The sequence below is a fragment of the Callionymus lyra genome, unplaced genomic scaffold, assembly GCF_982586985.1.
Source record: "Callionymus lyra unplaced genomic scaffold, fCalLyr1.hap1.1 HAP1_SCAFFOLD_135, whole genome shotgun sequence".
NCBI classification, from domain to species: Eukaryota; Metazoa; Chordata; class Actinopteri; order Syngnathiformes; family Callionymidae; genus Callionymus; species Callionymus lyra.
Window position 1 is genome coordinate 45,001 of NW_028258610.1, and position 12,500 is coordinate 57,500.

At 59.0% G+C, this 12,500-nt stretch overlaps 1 non-coding gene across 1 annotated transcript; it reads left to right on the plus strand.

Annotated features, from left to right (window-relative positions):
* Positions 1–3,597: 3,597 nt before the first annotated feature.
* LOC148058170 (5S ribosomal RNA) lies at positions 3,598–3,716 on the plus strand. Its single transcript, XR_015710102.1, has one exon. It is a non-coding gene; the product is annotated as a 5S ribosomal RNA (ribosomal RNA).
* The last annotated feature ends 8,784 nt before the right edge of the window (positions 3,717–12,500 follow it).

Below are 12,500 nucleotides of genomic sequence, written 5' to 3' on the forward strand. Positions count from 1 at the left end.
ACATTTTCAACACTTTGGGGCATTTTCAAACACTTTGCTCTTTTTTTCCCTCTCCCACCCACAATCCCTCCTCCTGCGGGGATGGAGAACCAGGGGCCTGGGTGACATCCTCATGCGGGGATGGGCTACCAGGAGGCTGGGGAACATTTTCAACACTTTGGGGCATTTTTAAACACTTTGCTCTTTTTTTTCCCTCTCCCACCCACAATCCCTCCTCCTGCGGGGATGGAGAACCAGGGGCCTGGGTGACATCCTCATGCGGGGATGGGGTACCAGGAGGCCGGGGAACATTTTCAACACTTTGGGGCATTTTTAAACACTTTAGCCTTTTTTTCCCTCTCCCACCCACAATCCCTCCTCCTGCGGGGATGGAGAACCAGGGGCCTGGGTGACATCCTCATGCGGGGATGGGGTACCAGGAGGCCGGGGAACATTTTCAACACTTTGGGGCATTTTTAAACACTTTGCTCTTTTTTTCCCCTCTCCCAACCAGGGGGCCTGGGGAGCCTCCTCCTGCGGGGATGGGGAACCAGGGGCCTGGGGAACATTTTCAACACTTTGGGGCATTTTTAAACACTTTGCTCTTTTTTTCCCCTCTCCCAACCAGGGGGCCTGGGGAGCCTCCTCCTGCGGGGATGGGGAACCAGGGGCCTGGGGAACATTTTCAACACTTTGGGGCATTTTTAAACACTTTGCTCTTTTTTTCCCCTCTCCCAACCAGGGGGCCTGGGGAGCCTCCTCCTGCGGGGATGGGGAACCAGGGGCCTGGGGAACATTTTCAACACTTTGGGGCATTTTTAAACACTTTGCTCTTTTTCCCCCTCTCCCAACCAGGGGGCCTGGGGAGCCTCCTCCTGCGGGGATGGGGAACCAGGGGCCTGGGGAACATTTTCAACACTTTGGGGCATTTTTAAACACTTTGCTCTTTTTTTCCCCTCTCCCAACCAGGGGGCCTGGGGAGCCTCCTCCTGCGGGGATGGGGAACCAGGGGCCTGGGGAACATTTTCAACACTTTGGGGCATTTTTAAACACTTTGCTCTTTTTTCCCCTCTCCCAACCAGGGGGCCTGGGGAGCCTCCTCCTGCGGGGATGGGGAACCAGGGGCCTGGGGAACATTTTCAACACTTTGGGGCATTTTTAAACACTTTGCTCTTTTTTTCCCCTCTCCCAACCAGGGGGCCTGGGGAGCCTCCTCCTGCGGGGATGGGGAACCAGGGGCCTGGGGAACATTTTCAACACTTTGGGGCATTTTTAAACACTTTGCTCTTTTTTTCCCCTCTCCCAACCAGGGGGCCTGGGGAGCCTCCTCCTGCGGGGATGGGGAACCAGGGGCCTGGGGAACATTTTCAACACTTTGGGGCATTTTTAAACACTTTGCTCTTTTTTCCCCCTCTCCCAACCAGGGGGCCTGGGGAGCCTCCTCCTGCGGGGATGGGGAACCAGGGGCCTGGGGAACATTTTCAACACTTTGGGGCATTTTTAAACACTTTGCTCTTTTTTTCCCCTCTCCCAACCAGGGGGCCTGGGGAGCCTCCTCCTGCGGGGATGGGGAACCAGGGGCCTGGGGAACATTTTCAACACTTTGGGGCATTTTTAAACACTTTGCTCTTTTTCCCCCTCTCCCAACCAGGGGGCCTGGGGAGCCTCCTCCTGCGGGGATGGGGAACCAGGGGCCTGGGGAACATTTTCAACACTTTGGGGCATTTTTAAACACTTTGCTCTTTTTCCCCCTCTCCCAACCAGGGGGCCTGGGGAGCCTCCTCCTGCGGGGATGGGGAACCAGGGGCCTGGGGAACATTTTCAACACTTTGGGGCATTTTTAAACACTTTGCTCTTTTTCCCCCTCTCCCAACCAGGGGCCTGGGGAGCCTCCTCCTGCGGGCATGGAGAACCAGGGGGCCTGGGGAGCCTCCTCCTGCGGGGATGGGGAACCAGGGGCCTGGGGGGCCTCCTCCTGCGGGGATGGAGAACCAGGGGGCCTGGGGAGCCTCCTCCTGCGGGCATAGAGAACCAGGGGGCCTGGGGAGCCTCCTCCTGCGGGCATGGGGAACCAGGGGGCCTGGGGAGCCTCCTCCTGCGGTGATGGGGAACCATTGGGCCTGGGGAGCCTCCTCCTGCACCAGGGGGCCTGGGGAGCCTCCTCCTGCGGGGATGGGGAACCAGGGGGCCTGGGGAGCCTCCTCCTGCGGGGATGGAGAACCAGGGGGCCTGGGGAGCCTCCTCCTGCGGTCATGGAGAACCAGGGGGCCTGGGGAGCCTCCTCCTGCGGGCATGGAGAACCAGGGGCCTGGGGAGCCTCCTCATGCGGGGATGGAGAACCAGGGGGCCTGGGGAGCCTCCTCCTGCGGGCATGGAGAACCAGGGGGCCTGGGGAGCCTCCTCCTGCGGGGATGGGGAACCAGGGGCCTGGGGGGCCTCCTCCTGCGGGGATGGAGAACCAGGGGGCCTGGGGAGCCTCCTCCTGCGGGGATGGAGAACCAGGGGGCCTGGGGAGCCTCCTCCTGCGGGGATGGAGAACCAGGGGGCCTGGGGAGCCTCCTCCTGCGGGGATGGAGAACCAGGGGGCCTGGGGAGCCTCCTCCTGCGGGGATGGAGAACCAGGGGGCCTGGGGAGCCTCCTCCTGCGGGCATGGAGAACCAGGGGGCCTGGGGAGCCTCCTCCTGCGGGGATGGAGAACCAGGGCGCCTGGGGAGCCTCCTCCTGCGGGGATGGGGAACCAGGGGGCCTGGGGAGCCTCCTCCTGCACCAGGGGGCCTGGGGAGCCTCCTCCTGCGGGGATGGGGAACCAGGGGGCCTGGGGAGCCTCCTCCTGCGGTGATGGGGAACCATGGGGCCTGGGGAGCCTCCTCCTGCGGGGATGGGGAACCAGGGGGCCTGGGGAGCCTCCTCCTGCGGGCATGGAGAACCAGGGGGCCTGGGGAGCCTCCTCCTGCGGGGATGGGGAACCAGGGGGCCTGGGGAGCCTCCTCCTGCACCAGGGGGCCTGGGGAGCCTCCTCCTGCGGGGATGGGGAACCAGGGGGCCTGGGGAGCCTCCTCCTGCGGTGATGGGGAACCATGGGGCCTGGGGAGCCTCCTCCTGCGGGGATGGGGAACCAGGGGGCCTGGGGAGCCTCCTCCTGCGGTGATGGGGAACCATGGGGCCTGGGGAGCCTCCTCCTGCGGGGATGGAGAAGCAGGGGGCCTGGGGAGCCTCCTCCTGCGGGCATAGAGAACCAGGGGGCCTGGGGAGCCTCCTCCTGCGGGCATGGGGAACCAGGGGGCCTGGGGAGCCTCCTCCTGCGGTGATGGGGAACCATTGGGCCTGGGGAGCCTCCTCCTGCACCAGGGGGCCTGGGGAGCCTCCTCCTGCGGGGATGGGGAACCAGGGGGCCTGGGGAGCCTCCTCCTGCGGGGATGGGGAACCAGGGGCCTGGGGAGCCTCCTCCTGCACCAGGGGGCCTGGGGAGCCTCCTCCTGCACCAGGGGGCCTGGGGAGCCTCCTCCTGCGGGGATGGGGAACCAGGGGGCCTGGGGAGCCTCCTCCTGCGGGGATGGGGAACCAGGGGCCTGGGGAACATTTTCAACACTTTGGGGCATTTCACAAGCGCTTCCCTCGCTTACGGCCACACCACCCTGAATGAGCCCGATCTCGTCTGATCTCGGAAGCCAAGCAGGGTCGGGCCCAGTTAGTACTTGGATGGGAGACCGCCTGGGAATACTGGGTGCTGTAAGCATTTTTTTTTGCCATTATTTGTGGGTAGAAAAGTGAGAAAAGTGACCTAAAATAGAACCGGGACTAGGCGGCAGTTCCCCCCACCAGGCGGCGGCATTTGGGGCATTATTTGTGGGTAAGAAAGTGAGAAAAGTGACCTAAAATAGAACCGGGACTAGGCGGCAGTTCCCCCCACCAGGCGGCGGCATTTGGGGCATTATTTGTGGGTCAGAAAGTGAGAAAAGTGACCTAAAATAGAACCGGGACTAGGCGGCAGTTCCCCCCACCAGGCGGCGGCATTTGAGGCATTATTTGTGGGTCAGAAAGTGAGAAAAGTGACCTAAAATAGAACCGGGACTAGGCGGCAGTTCCCCCCACCAGGCGGCGGCATTTGGGGCATTATTTGTGGGTCAGAAAGTGAGAAAAGTGACCTAAAATAGAACCGGGACTAGGCGGCAGTTCCCCCCACCAGGCGGCGGCATTTGGGGCATTATTTGTGGGTCAGAAAGTGAGAAAAGTGACCTAAAATAGAACCGGGACTAGGCGGCAGTTCCCCCCACCAGGCGGCGGCATTTGAGGCATTATTTGTGGGTCAGAAAGTGAGAAAAGTGACCTAAAATAGAACCGGGACTAGGCGGCAGTTCCCCCCACCAGGCGGCGGCATTTGGGGCATTATTTGTGGGTCAGAAAGTGAGAAAAGTGACCTAAAATAGAACCGGGACTAGGCGGCAGTTCCCCCCACCAGGCGGCGGCATTTGGGGCATTATTTGTGGGTCAGAAAGTGAGAAAAGGGACCTAAAATAGAACCGGGACTAGGCGGCAGTTCCCCCCACCAGGCGGCGGCATTTGGGGCATTATTTGTGGGTCAGAAAGTGAGAAAAGTGACCTAAAATAGAACCGGGACTAGGCGGCAGTTCCCCCCACCAGGCGGCGGCATTTGGGGCATTATTTGTGGGTCAGAAAGTGAGAAAAGTGACCTAAAATAGAACCGGGACTAGGCGGCAGTTCCCCCCACCAGGCGGCGGCATTTGGGGCATTATTTGTGGGTCAGAAAGTGAGAAAAGTGACCTAAAATAGAACCGGGACTAGGCGGCAGTTCCCCCCACCAGGCGGCGGCATTTGGGGCATTATTTGTGGGTCAGAAAGTGAGAAAAGTGACCTAAAATAGAACCGGGACTAGGCGGCAGTTCCCCCCACCAGGCGGCGGCATTTGGGGCATTATTTGTGGGTCAGAAAGTGAGAAAAGTGACCTAAAATAGAACCGGTGCAGGCGGCATGTTCCCCCACCAGATGGCGGCATTTGGGGACCCGTAGTGTGGGCAGAAAACTCACCAAAGTGACTTAAAATAGAACCGGTGCAGGCGGCATGTTCCCCCACCAGATGGCGGCATTTGGGGACCCGTAGTGTGGGTAGAAAACTCACCAAAGTGACTTAAAATAGAACCGGTGCAGGCGGCATGTTCCCCCACCAGATGGCGGCATTTGGGGACCCGTAGTGTGGGTAGAAAACTCACCAAAGTGACTTAAAATAGAACCGGTGCAGGCGGCATGTTCCCCCACCAGATGGCGGCATTTGGGGACCCGTAGTGTGGGCAGAAAACTCACCAAAGTGACTTAAAATAGAACCGGTGCAGGCGGCATGTTCCCCCACCAGATGGCGGCATTTGGGGAGCCGTAGTGTGGGCAGAAAACTCACCAAAGTGACTTAAAATAGAACCGGTGCAGGCGGCATGTTCCCCCACCAGATGGCGGCATTTGGGGACCCGTAGTGTGGGCAGAAAACTCACCAAAGTGACTTAAAATAGAACCGGTGCAGGCGGCATGTTCCCCCACCAGATGGCGGCATTTGGGGAGCCGTAGTGTGGGCAGAAAACTCACCAAAGTGACTTAAAATAGAACCGGTGCAGGCGGCATGTTCCCCCACCAGATGGCGGCATTTGGGGACCCGTAGTGTGGGCAGAAAACTCACCAAAGTGACTTAAAATAGAACCGGTGCAGGCGGCATGTTCCCCCACCAGATGGCGGCATTTGGGGACATGCAGTGTGGGTAGAAAACTCACCAAAGTGTCCTAAAATAGAACCGGGACCAGGGGGCCTCTTCCCCCACCAGGTGGCGGGCTTGGGGGGCTTGGTTTCCGGGTAGAAAACTCACCAAAGTGTCCTAAAATAGAACCGGGACCAGGGGGCATGCTCCCCCACCAGGCGGCGGGCTTGGGGGGCTTGGTTTGCGGGTAGAAAACTCACCAAAGTGACCTAAAATAGAACCGGGCTAGGCGGCATGTTCCCCCACCAGGCGGCGGGCTTGGGGGGCTTGGTTTGCGGGTAGAAAACTCACCAAAGTGTCCTAAAATAGAACCGGGACCAGGGGGCATGTTCCCCCACCAGGCGGCGGGCTTGGGGGGCTTGGTTTGCGGGTAGAAAACTCACCAAAGTGTCCTAAAATAGAACCGGGACCAGGGGGCATGTTCCCCCACCAGGCGGCGGGCTTGGGGGGCTTGGTTTGCGGGTAGAAAACTCACCAAAGTGTCCTAAAATAGAACCGGGACCAGGGGGCCTCTTCCCCCACCAGGCGGCGGGCTTGGGGGGCTTGGTTTGCGGGTAGAAAACTCACCAAAGTGACCTAAAATAGAACCGGGACCAGGGGGCCTCTTCCCCCACCAGGCGGCGGGCTTGGGGGGCTTGGTTTGCGGGTAGAAAACTCACCAAAGTGTCCTAAAATAGAACCGGGACCAGGGGGCCTCTTCCCCCACCAGGCGGCGGGCTTGGGGGGCTTGGTTTGCGGGTAGAAAACTCACCAAAGTGACCTAAAATAGAACCGGGCTAGGCGGCATGTTCCCCCACCAGGCGGCGGGCTTGGGGGGCTTGGTTTGCGGGTAGAAAACTCACCAAAGTGTCCTAAAATAGAACCGGGACCAGGGGGCATGTTCCCCCACCAGGCGGCGGGCTTGGGGGGCTTGGTTTGCGGGTAGAAAACTCACCAAAGTGTCCTAAAATAGAACCGGGACCAGGGGGCATCTTCCCCCACCAGGCGGCGGGCTTGGGGGGCTTGGTTTGCGGGTAGAAAACTCACCAAAGTGTCCTAAAATAGAACCGGGACCAGGGGGCCTCTTCCCCCACCAGGCGGCGGGCTTGGGGGGCTTGGTTTGCGGGTAGAAAACTCACCAAAGTGACCTAAAATAGAACCGGGCCAGGCGGCATGCTCCCCCACCAGGCGGCGGGCTTGGGGGGCTTGGTTTGCGGGTAGAAAACTCACCAAAGTATCGGCAAAATAGAACCAGGGAAGGGGGGGATGTCGGTCACAAGGTGCCCGAGTCAGAGAACCAGGAAAACGGACATAAATCCAGAAAACCTCGGTGTCTGACTGCTCCTCAAAAAGTGGTCTTTTTGATGTCACGAGCGCAACCACCTAGAGGTTAATGGGGAGGGATGGTGTGAGCGCAAACGGATTTTTCCTAAGTGTGACTGCTCCTCAAAAAGTGGTCTTTTTGATGTCACGAGCGCAACCACCTAGAGGTTAATGGGGAGGGATGGTGTGAGCGCAAACGGATTTTTCCTAAGTGTGACTGCTCCTCAAAAAGTGGTCTTTTTGATGTCACGAGCGCAACCACCTAGAGGTTAATAGGGAGCGAGTACAACAGGGGAGGGAGTGAATGGGCTCGGACTGTGGCCGAGCCTGGTGCCTCAAAATCGGACAAGGTTGGACTGGAAGCCCGCTGAGAACTCTGGTTCTTTTGCCAGACGAAACGAATTTTTTCCGAGTGTGACTGCTCTGCAAAAAGTGGTCTTTTTGATGTCACGAGCGCAACCACCTAGAGGTTAATGGGGAGGGAGTGGAAAAAACGACAAAGTGTTGAGCTCCGGACCGGGATGGCGGGCGACTCGAGCGGTCATGCCCGACTTTGAGACACTTTGTCGCGGTCATGCGAGCGACCTCCACTGCTCCCCGGAGGTGCCCCGGACCGGGTTGGCGGGTGACTCGAGCGGTCCTGCCCGACTTTGAGACACTTTGTCGCGGTCATGCGGGCGTCCTCCGCCGGTCCCCGGAGGTGCCCCGGACCGGGTTGGCGGGTGACTCGAGCGGTCATGCCCGACTTTGAGACACTTTGTCGCGGTCATGCGGGCGACCTCCGCCGGTCCCTGGAGGTGCCCCGGACCGGGTTGGCGGGTGACTCGAGCGGTCGTGCCCGACTTTGAGACACTTTGTCGCGGTCATGCGGGCGTCCTCCGCCGGTCCCTGGAGGTGCCCCGGACCGGGTTGGCGGGTGACTCGAGCGGTCGTGCCCGACTTTGAGACACTTTGTCGCGGTCATGCGGGCGTCCTCCGCCGGTCCCTGGAGGTGCCCCGGACCGGGTTGGCGGGTGACTCGAGCGGTCGTGCCCGACTTTGAGACACTTTGTCGCGGTCATGCGGGCGTCCTCCGCCGGTCCCTGGAGGTGCCCCGGACCGGGTTGGCGGGTGACTCGAGCGGTCATGCCCGACTTTGAGACACTTTGTCGCGGTCATGCGGGCGTCCTCCGCCGGTCCCTGGAGGTGCCCCGGACCGGGTTGGCGGGTGACTCGAGCGGTCGTGCCCGACTTTGAGACACTTTGTCGCGGTCATGCGGGCGTCCTCCGCCGGTCCCTGGAGGTGCCCCGGACCGGGTTGGCGGGTGACTCGAGCGGTTGTGCCCGACTTTGAGACACTTTGTCGCGGTCATGCGGGCCTCCTCCGCCGGTCCCTGGAGGTGCCCCGGACCGGGTTGGCGGGTGACTCGAACGGTCATGACCGACTTTGAGACACTTTGTCGCGGTCATGCGGGCGTCCTCCGCCGGTCCCTGGAGGTGCCCCGGACCGGGTTGGCGGGTGACTCGAGCGGTCGTGCCCGACTTTGAGACACTTTGTCGCGGTCATGCGGGCGTCCTCCGCCGGTCCCTGGAGGTGCCCCGGACCGGGTTGGCGGGTGACTCGAGCGGTCCTGCCCGACTTTGAGACACTTTGTCGCGGTCATGCGGGCGTCCTCCGCCGGTCCCTGGAGGTGCCCCGGACCGGGTTGGCGGGTGACTCGAGCGGTCGTGCCCGACTTTGAGACACTTTGTCGCGGTCATGCGGGCGTCCTCCGCCGGTCCCTGGAGGTGCCCCGGACCGGGTTGGCGGGTGACTCGAGCGGTCGTGCCCGACTTTGAGACACTTTGTCGCGGTCATGCGGGCGTCCTCCGCCGGTCCCTGGAGGTGCCCCGGACCGGGTTGGCGGGTGACTCGAGCGGTCGTGCCCGACTTTGAGACACTTTGTCGCGGTCATGCGGGCGTCCTCCGCCGGTCCCTGGAGGTGCCCCGGACCGGGTTGGCGGGTGACTCGAGCGGTCGTGCCCGACTTTGAGACACTTTGTCGCGGTCATGCGGGCGTCCTCCGCCGGTCCCTGGAGGTGCCCCGGACCGGGTTGGCGGGTGACTCGAGCGGTCATGCCCGACTTTGAGACACTTTGCCGCGGTCATGCGGGCGACCTCCGCCGGTCCCTGGAGGTGCCCCGGACCGGGTTGGCGGGTGACTCGAGCGGTCGTGCCCGACTTTGAGACACTTTGCCGCGGTCATGCGGGCGACCTCCGCCGGTCCCTGGATGGCGGGCTCCAGTGAGGTCGGCGGGGGAAGGCTCGGGCTGAGGCCGACTTCGGTGCCTCAAAGTCGGACAAGGTTGGATTGGAAGTCCGCTGTGTTGAGGACCAGTGGCATTCGGCGGTGGAACGCTCAGAACTTGGCCGACATCGGTGCCTCAACGTCGGACAAGGTTGGAGTGGATGACCGCTGATAACTCTGGTTCTTTTGCCAGACGAAAGAAATTTTTCCCGAGTGTGACTGCTCTGAAAAAAGTGGTCTTTTTGATGTCACGAGCGCAACCACCTAGAGGTTAATAGGGAGGCACCATAACAGGAGAGGGAGTGAAAAGGCTCGGACGGTGGCCGAGCCTGGTGCCTCAAAATCGGACAAGGTTGGAGTGGATGACCGCTGAAAACTCTGGTTCTTTTGCCAGACGAAAGAAATTTTTTCCGAGTGTGACTGCTCTGCAAAAAGTGGTCTTTTTGATGTCACGAGCGCAACCACCTAGAGGTTAATAGGGAGGCACCATAACAGGAGAGGGAGTGAAAAGGCTCGGACGGTGGCCGAGCCTGGTGCCTCAAAATCGGACAAGGTTGGAGTGGATGACCGCTGAAAACTCTGGTTCTTTTGCCAGACGAAAGAAATTTTTCCCGAGTGTGACTGCTCTGCAAAAAGTGGTCTTTTTGATGTCACGAGCGCAACCACCTAGAGGTTAATAGGGAGGCACCATAACAGGAGAGGGAGTGAAAAGGCTCGGAGGGTGGCCGAGCCTGGTGCCTCAAAGTCGGACAAGGTTGGAGTGGATGACCGCTGAAAACTCTGGTTCTTTTGCCAGACGAAAGAAATTTTTTTCCGAGTGTGACTGCTCTGCAAAAAGTGGTCTTTTTGATGTCACGAGCGCAACCACCTAGAGGTTAATAGGGAGGCACCATAACAGGAGAGGGAGTGAAAAGGCTCGGAGGGTGGCCGAGCCTGGTGCCTCAAAATCGGACAAGGTTGGAGTGGATGACCGCTGAAAACTCTGGTTCTTTTGCCTGACGAAAGACATTTTTTCCGAGTGTGACTGCTCTGCAAAAAGTGGTCTTTTTGATGTCACGAGCGCAACCACCTAGAGGTTAATAGGGAGGCACCATAACAGGAGAGGGAGTGAAAAGGCTCGGAGGGTGGCCGAGCCTGGTGCCTCAAAATCGGACAAGGTTGGAGTGGATGACCGCGGAGAACTCTGGTTCTTTTGCCAGACGAAAGAAATTTTTTCCGAGTGTGACTGCTCTGCAAAAAGTGGTCTTTTTGATGTCACGAGCGCAACCACCTAGAGGTTAATAGGGAGGCACCATAACAGGAGAGGGAGTGAAAAGGCTCGGAGGGTGGCCGAGCCTGGTGCCTCAAAATCGGACAAGGTTGGAGTGGATGGCCGCGGAGAACTCTGGTTCTTTTGCCAGACGAAAGAATTTTTTTCCGAGTGTGACTGCTCCTCAAAAAGTGGTCTTTTTGATGTCACGAGCGCAACCACCTAGAGGTTAATAGGGAGGCACCATAACAGGAGAGGGAAGGAAAGGGCTCGGAGGGTGGCCGAGCCTGGTGCCTCAAAATCGGACAAGGTTGGAGTGGATGGCCGCGGAGAACTCTGGTTCTTTTGCCAGACGAAAGAAATTTTTTCCGAGTGTGACTGCTCTGCAAAAAGTGGTCTTTTTGATGTCACGAGCGCAACCACCTAGAGGTTAATAGGGAGGCACCATAACAGGAGAGGGAAGGAAAAGGCTCGGAGGGTGGCCGAGCCTGGTGCCTCAAAGTCGGACAAGGTTGGAGTGGATGGCCGCGGAGAACTCTGGTTCTTTTGCCTGACGAAAGAAATTTTTTCCGAGTGTGACTGCTCCTCAAAAAGTGGTCTTTTTGATGTCACGAGCGCAACCACCTAGAGGTTAATAGGGAGGCACCATAACAGGAGAGGGAAGGAAAGGGCTCGGAGGGTGGCCGAGCCTGGTGCCTCAAAATCGGACAAGGTTGGAGTGGATGGCCGCGGAGAACTCTGGTTCTTTTGCCTGACGAAAGAAATTTTTTCCGAGTGTGACTGCTCTGCAAAAAGTGGTCTTTTTGATGTCACGAGCGCAACCACCTAGAGGTTAATAGGGAGGCACCATAACAGGAGAGGGAAGGAAAAGGCTCGGAGGGTGGCCGAGCCTGGTGCCTCAAAGTCGGACAAGGTTGGAGTGGATGGCCGCGGAGAACTCTGGTTCTTTTGCCTGACGAAAGAAATTTTTTCCGAGTGTGACTGCTCCTCAAAAAGTGGTCTTTTTGATGTCACGAGCGCAACCACCTAGAGGTTAATAGGGAGGCACCATAACAGGAGAGGGAAGGAAAAGGCTCGGAGGGTGGCCGAGCCTGGTGCCTCAAAGTCGGACAAGGTTGGAGTGGATGGCCGCGGAGAACTCTGGTTCTTTTGCCTGACGAAAGAAATTTTTTCCGAGTGTGACTGCTCCTCAAAAAGTGGTCTTTTTGATGTCACGAGCGCAACCACCTAGAGGTTAATAGGGAGGCACCATAACAGGAGAGGGAAGGAAAAGGCTCGGAGGGTGGCCGAGCCTGGTGCCTCAAAGTCGGACAAGGTTGGAGTGGATGGCCGCGGAGAACTCTGGTTCTTTTGCCTGACGAAAGAAATTTTTTCCGAGTGTGACTGCTCTTCAAAAAGTGGTCTTTTTGATGTCACGAGCGCAACCACCTAGAGGTTAATAGGGAGGCACCATAACAGGAGAGGGAAGGAAAAGGCTCGGAGGGTGGCCGAGCCTGGTGCCTCAAAGTCGGACAAGGTTGGAGTGGATGGCCGCGGAGAACTCTGGTTCTTTTGCCTGACGAAAGAAATTTTTTCCGAGTGTGACTGCTCCTCAAAAAGTGGTCTTTTTGATGTCACGAGCGCAACCACCTAGAGGTTAATAGGGAGGCACCATAACAGGAGAGGGAAGGAAAAGGCTCGGAGGGTGGCCGAGCCTGGTGCCTCAAAGTCGGACAAGGTTGGAGTGGATGGCCGCGGAGAACTCTGGTTCTTTTGCCTGACGAAAGAAATTTTTTCCGAGTGTGACTGCTCTGCAAAAAGTGGTCTTTTTGATGTCACGAGCGCAACCACCTAGAGGTTAATAGGAGCGAAGGATACTTGGACAGAGTATCGAGCTCCAGCGCAGGCGGCGGGGAAAGAGCTCAGGCTCAAGCCGACCTTCGCGCGTCATGGACGCACTGTGAT